This window comes from Strix uralensis, unplaced genomic scaffold, assembly GCF_047716275.1.
Source record: "Strix uralensis isolate ZFMK-TIS-50842 unplaced genomic scaffold, bStrUra1 scaffold_85, whole genome shotgun sequence".
In the NCBI taxonomy this organism is placed as follows: domain Eukaryota; kingdom Metazoa; phylum Chordata; class Aves; order Strigiformes; family Strigidae; genus Strix; species Strix uralensis.
Window position 1 is genome coordinate 448,346 of NW_027436735.1, and position 7,145 is coordinate 455,490.

The following is a 7,145-nucleotide window of genomic DNA, read 5'->3' on the forward strand; positions in this document are numbered from 1 at the left end:
TTCTGAACAAGTGTTATTGTTTTCTGCACAAAAGCGATTCTGCGAAGCAATGTGAACAGGCACAGAGAAGGTGCTAGCAGGGAATTCTCTGCCTGCCTTTCCCCAGTGCTCTGCAAGCTCTCCAGGACAACAGCAAATCTGGGGCTCTGTGCTTTCTTTCGTTCTGAACAAGTGTTACTGTTTTCTGCACAAAAGCGATTCTGCGAAGCAATGGGAACACTTCTGCTTCCCAGGCACAGAGAAGGTGCTAGCAGGGAATTCTCTGCCTGCTTTTCCCCAGTGCTCTGCAAGCTCTCCAGGACAACATAAAATCTGGGGCTCTGTGCTTTCTTTCGTTCTGAACAAGTGTTAGTGTTTTCTGCACAAAAGCGATTCTGCGAAGCAATGTGAACACTTCTGCTTCCCAGGCACAGAGAAGGTGCTAGCAGGGAATTCTCTGCCTGCCTTTCCCCAGTGCTCTGCAAGCTCTCCAGGACAACATAGAATCTCGGGCTCTGTGCTTTCTTTTGTTCTGAACAAGTGTTAGTGTTTTCTGCACAAAAGCGATTCTGCGAAGCCATGTGAAGACTTCTGCTTCCTGTGATAGACAGTAAACGGTTTGTTCATCAAATTCCACTGAAGATACTGGGAGCTCGTGACATGTTATTCCATAAACTATGTTGGCCTAAGCTTAATCTTAACTATTACACTGTGTAACGACTAACTGACTGTAAGTGCTTATCTAAGTTGAAATGCTGAAGCAAGGACTTCTACTAGGCAAAAGACTGAAAAGAGGGAGAAAGGGAAGAAGGACAAAGGGGAGAAAGACAAAGGGGAGAAGAAGAAAAAAAAAAGGGGGTAGTGTCTATATTCTGTAAGATATAAACAAAGACTTTGTGAGCCACTCTCAGGAAAGTAGGAAATACGAGAAGCTGGTGACGTGAGGAAGACCCGGATGGAGCGACCCCCTAGCTGCAAAGTGCGCAGACGCAGGATACACCTCTCAGAGAGACCCGATAACGGAAGGCGGAGGATATAAAAAAGACGGACCCTCGGGAAGTGAGTGCGCGCCGTTGGTGGAGCAGGGACTCCCCGGCCACCCAGCGCTGTTTTGCTTATTGCCGCTTGCTAAAATAAATAATTGAAATCTAATTTGTCCTAACTTGCATCATTTTGGCAAGATAGTCTATAACAAAATTGGTGCCGTGACTCGGATAGAGGCAATCTGGTGGGAAACCCCATACGGGGAGGCGCGCCCCGCTGAGTTCAGCGGCCCCGGCTGAGTGCTATCACATCACGCCCTCTACCGACGAACTCCAAAACTCGGCAACAAGCAAAAAAAATACCGGTAACCCCGTAATCTTTGTGCACGAAGCCCCGGACGAAGACGCAGGGTTGCGTGAGTATAGGCCGGTTACCGTTCGGTTGGGGTTGGGTTTCCCGGAGCGTGGTGTGTGAGACGCCCAGCAGGGCGAAGCGAGTGCGGACCCCTCGGTAGTGCAGTTCCCATATCCCGCGAGGGACTGGGTCACGAAAAGGGGGAAGCGAATTGTGTGAGTGTGTGAAGGCGCTCCGGAAGATGGGACAGAAGAAAAGCAAGCCTTCTGATCCCATGGGTGATTTGGGACCCGAGGTGAGGTACCCCCAAATACCACCAGATAGCCCTTTAGGCTTGATGTTAAACCATTGGGAAGATTACCCCTCTAGGCGGGGTAAGGACAAAGCAAAAATGATTTATTATTGTATGGAAGTTTGGGGAGGGAAACAAATCAGAGGCGATCATCTCTATTGGCCTGTTTTTGGGTCCTTTGAAGAATGGGTCTGCCAAGCCCTAAACATTTATGTCAACTCAAGGGAACCCTTTAATTTAGAGGAGAGTGAATATGCACAGGTATGGATAGCATCAGATACCCGAATAAATCTATATCCTCTAAAAGAAAAAGTTAAGAAAAAGAAGGTACGTGATGAGGACGAACCTCCCACCTCTCCTCCTCCTTACATACCTCCACCCCCACCTCCGGCGCCTTCACCTCCTCCGACTGCGCCGGAGGACCCAGAGAATTCAGACTCCCCACCTGAATCCCCGAAAGAACCGAGACGAATAACCCGTAGTCAAACTAGAATGGGGTGGGGTGATAGTGGCTTGTACCCCCTAAGGGAGGTTGCGATGGGAGGACCCCAACCTGGCATGGGATATGTGACTGTCCCTCTTAATTCAGGGGACGTCCGAGAATTTAAAAAAGAGATGGGGAATCTATTGGAGGATCCCTTAGGTGTGGCGGAGCGGGTGGATCAGTTTTTAGGACCAAACATCTATACCTGGAATGAAATACAAGCCATAATGGCTATACTATTCACTGTTGAAGAAAGGGATATGATCAGGAGAGCAGGAATGAGAATTTGGGATCAACAGCATCAGCAAGGTCCGGCAGCAGATGTAAAATGGCCTCTAAATCGACCTAATTGGAATAATCAAAATGAAATCGATAGAGGTCATATGCAAGACCTGAGGACGATTGTAATCCAGGGTATAAGAGAATCAGTCCCTAGAGGACAAAATATAAATAAAGCCTTTAGTGAACATCAGAAAAAGGATGAAACTCCTACTGAGTGGTTAGAGAGACTGAGGAAAAATCTTCAGCTTTACTCAGGACTAGACCCTAATACCCCAGTGGGACAGACATTGTTAAAGACACAATTTGTGGCAAAAGCATGGATAGATATTAGAAAGAAGCTAGAAAAAATAGAAGATTGGCAGGATCGGGGGTTGGATGAATTACTGAGAGAAGCACAGAAAGTCTATGTCCGAAGGGAGGACGAGACTCAAAAGAAACATACCAGAATGATGGTAGCTGCGATAAGGGAAGGACAGAGAGTGAACAGTGCTGGGAGAAAACAAGAAGGTCAAAGAACAGGCTATAGATCAAAGGAACCGGAGAGAGAGAGAGAAAAAGGGAGTATTGTCTGCTTTTATTGCGGAAGAAAAGGTCACACAAAGAAGAGCTGCAGAAGGAGAATGATGGATGAGAGAATGTTTAAAGAAGATTAGGGGTGTCAGGGGCTCTATTTGCTGGGGACCCGAGAACGAACTGAACCCTTGATAAAGTTAAAAGTAGGTCCTCAACAACAGGAGGTAGAATTTTTAGTAGATTCAGGAGCGGAGAGATCTACTGTTCAATCATTGCCCCAAGGATGTAAGATTTCATCAGAAAAAGTACAAGTAGTTGGGGCAAAAGGAGAACCATTCGGAGTACCGGTAATTAAAGATGTACTCCTTGAAACAGATTCTAAAGTGGGGGTGGGATCCTTATTGTTAGTACCTGAGGCAGATCATAACCTACTGGGGAGAGATCTAATGATTGAATTAAGAATTAGTTTGGAAGTAACAGAACACAAACTTGAAATCAAACTATGCCCCCTACGGGTTGAAGATGAGACTAAAATCAACCCTGAAGTGTGGTACACTCCGGATACGGTGGGAAAATTGAATGTTGAACCTTTTATGGTAACCATCCGGGATCCTGAAGTACCAGTGAGGATTAAGCAATATCCCATACCTCTGGAGGGAAGGCAAGGATTAAAACCAGAAATTCAGAGATTAATAAAGCAGGGATTATTAGAACCCTGCATGTCCCCTTTTAATACTCCCATTTTACCTGTCAAGAAGGCAGATGGTGAGTATAGATTAGTCCATGACCTAAGGGAAATTAACAAAAGGACTGTAACTAGATTCCCTGTAGTAGCTAACCCACACACTCTCTTAAGTCAATTAGGCCCGAACGACCGGTGGTACAGTGTAATAGACTTGAAGGACACTTTCTGGGCATGTCCCTTAAAAGAGGAGTGTAGAAACTATTTTGCTTTTGAGTGGGAGGACCCAGACACCCACAGGAAAACTCAACTCCGGTGGACAGTCCTACCCCAAGGTTTCACTGAATCCCCAAACCTGTTTGGGCAAGCTTTAGAACAAATTTTGCAGGATTACCAGATAGGAGATACCCTTACCCTAGTCCAGTATGTAGATGATCTTTTAATAGCAGGGGAGGATGAGGAAAGGGTTCGGGAAGAAAGCATCAAGTTGTTAAATTTCCTGAGCTTAAAGGGACTGAAAGTGTCAAAATCCAAATTGCAATTTGTTGAAAAGGAAGTTAAATACCTAGGGCATCGATTAAGTCAGGGAACTAAGAAATTGGATCCAGAAAGGGTGAAAGGGATACTTTCCCTACCAAGTCCAAAAACTAAAAAACAAGTCCGGCAGCTATTAGGGCTATTTGGATATTGTAAGCAGTGGATCGAAGGGTATAGTGGAAAGGTAAAGTTTTTATACACCAAAATAACTAAAAATGGATTATTAAAATGGACTCAGGAAGATGATCAACGGTTAAAAGAACTAAAAACTGAATTAGTAAATGCTCCTGTTCTGAGCTTGCCCGACCTAAAAAGACCATTTTTCTTATTTGTCAACACAGAGGAAGGAACTGCATTTGGAATATTAGCCCAGGAATGGGCAGGAAAAAAGAAACCAGTAGCATATATCTCAAAATTACTGGACCCCGTAAGTCGGGGATGGCCTACGTGCCTACAAGTTGTGGTGACAGCTGCTTTGTTAGTTGAGGAAGCGCATAAAATAACTTTTGGTAGTGAATTAAGGGTACTATCACCCCATAATATTAGAGGTGTGTTACAGCAAAAAGCAGAAAAATGGATAACCGATGCTAGACTAGTAAAATATGAGGCAATCCTCATTACGTCCCCCCACCTAACCCTTGAAACAACATCGTTACAAAATCCAGCCCAATTTTTGTATGGAGAACCTAGTCAAGATCTTTTTCATGATTGCCTCCGTAACATCGAGGAGCAGACTAAGATAAGACCAGATTTGGAAGAGGAGGAATTAGGGAAAGGAGAAAAATTATTTGTAGATGGATCCTCTCGAGTGGTAGAAGGGAAAAGAAAATCAGAGTATGCCATAATTGATGAAAAAACTTTTAAGGTGATAGAATCAGGACCCTTGAGTCCCAGCTGGTCAGCACAGGCATGTGAATTATATGCAGTATTAAAGGCTTTACAATTACTAAATGGAAAAGTGGGAACTATATACACCGATTCTAGATATGCCTTCGGAGTAGTACATACCTTTGGGAAAATATGGAAAGAAAGAAGTTTAATCAATTCTCGGGGGAAGGACCTAGTACATCAGGAGTTAATATCACAAATTTTGCAAACTATACGAGGGCCCAGCGAAATTGCGGTAGTACACGTAAAAGGACACCAGAGGGGGCTAAATCCTTTAGTACGGGGGAATAACCTTGCTGATCAAGAGACAAAGAGAGCAGCGCTATCAGCACTGGACTTGGATAATCCGATAGAGGACAGAAAGCGGTGTGTTAATTGTGGAGATAATTACCTCCCCTGTTATGGTTACTGGAAAGAATACGGAGTAGACGGTATAGAATGTGTATGTGAAAGACCAGGGTTTAAGTGGTGCTTTTTCCATGGAAAATCCTATGAACTTTTAAGTTTTACTGTTCAAGAACAAGCAAAATTAAATCAAATGGGGATTAAACAGAAAGCTAATGGAAAATGGGAACTCCCGGACGGCCGAGAAGTTCTCCCAAAACCCATAGCTACCAAGATAATGCAGCAATTCCATAAAAACACTCATTGGGAAACTCAGGCATTAGTGAATCAATTTACAACTAAATACATGTACATTGGGATATATGATATAGCCAAACGAGTGATAGGAGAATGTCTCGTTTGTCAAAAAGTAAATAAACATCAAATAAGAAAACAAGTATATGGGGGGCGAGAATTGGCTCATAGACCTTTTGCAAGAATACAAATAGACTTTACTAAATTACCAAAGGTGGGGAGGTATAAATACCTATTAGTAATTATAGATCATTTAACTCAATTCGTAGAAGCCTTTCCCACAGCCCGAGCCACAACTCACACAATAACAAGGATATTACTTGAAGAAATTATACCTCGGTATGGAGCAATAGAAGCAATAGACTCAGATAGAGGACCACACTTTGTGTCCAGAGTAGCCAAAGAGACTTTGGCTGCCCTGGGTACACAGTGGCAATACCATACTCCGTGGCACCCACAGAGCTCAGGGAAAGTTGAGCGTATGAACGGAAAAATAAAAAAACAACTTACCAAACTAATGTTAGAAACTAAAATGTCATGGGTAAAGTGTCTCCCTTTAGCCTTGTTAAATATCAGAACTCAGCCCCGAACTGATGTAGGCATTTCTCCCTTTGAAATGCTATATGAGATGCCTTATGATTTAGAAATACCACCGGATCACCCCCAACTTGAAGAATTAAAGATAAAGTCCTACCTGATACAGCTAATGGCAAGGAGAAAACAACTACAAACTCAGGGGATGGTAGTACAAAGACCTCCATTGGATGTGGCCATGCATCAAATCCAACCAGGAGATAAAGTACTAATCAAATCATGGAAAGAATCTTCTTTGACCCCCCGTTGGGAAGGACCCTATGTTACTCTTATCACTACAGAAACTGCTGTTCGGACTGCTGAGAAGGGGTGGACACACGCAAGCCGAATAAAGGGACCTATACAGGATCCGGCCTGGAAAGTGACCAGCCCTCCTGGGGATCTACGAGTCACCCTTCGGAGAACCTGAAAGAACTCTCTACACATTGTGAGATAAGAACCTACGAAGGACTCGATGAGTGAGACCCTGATATTTTTGTCCAATTGAAACTTATATTTGTTTTCCTTTTATATACATAAAGTGTAAAGTGTAATGTATGTAAAGAAGGCTGGGGGATTCATAATACACATGAAATAAATCTTCGGTCTAGTTGTAATCAGTGTTATTAACAAGAACGGATATTAACTAATCAGACCCTAAAACTGGAGATTCTAAAACTTGGTAGAAAATATTTACTAAAGGGATAAATCCTGAAAGAGAGTGCACTCACTCTAATTGGCCTACTCAATAGCACTCTCAAATCCTAAGGGTGATCTGTAGAAAGCACATCCCCTGGGTCCCCTGTCGTGAACCCGAGGTCAAAGATAAAAACTGGGAGACCTATGTGTCCCGGAGTAGAGACAAACGTACCCCTGAAGAATACGGCTGCTGCCGAGAAGATGGAACACCCTGCTGCTCTAAGCAACAGAGTAGGCAG

The 7,145-nt window shown here is 43.6% G+C and overlaps 1 long non-coding RNA gene across 1 annotated transcript; it reads left to right on the forward strand.

Annotated features, from left to right (window-relative positions):
• Positions 1-584: 584 nt before the first annotated feature.
• Positions 585-6,820, forward strand: LOC141938485 (uncharacterized). Its single transcript, XR_012627308.1, has 2 exons — positions 585-1,378; positions 6,279-6,820. It is a non-coding gene; the product is annotated as an uncharacterized LOC141938485 (long non-coding RNA).
• Positions 6,821-7,145: the final 325 nt, after the last annotated feature.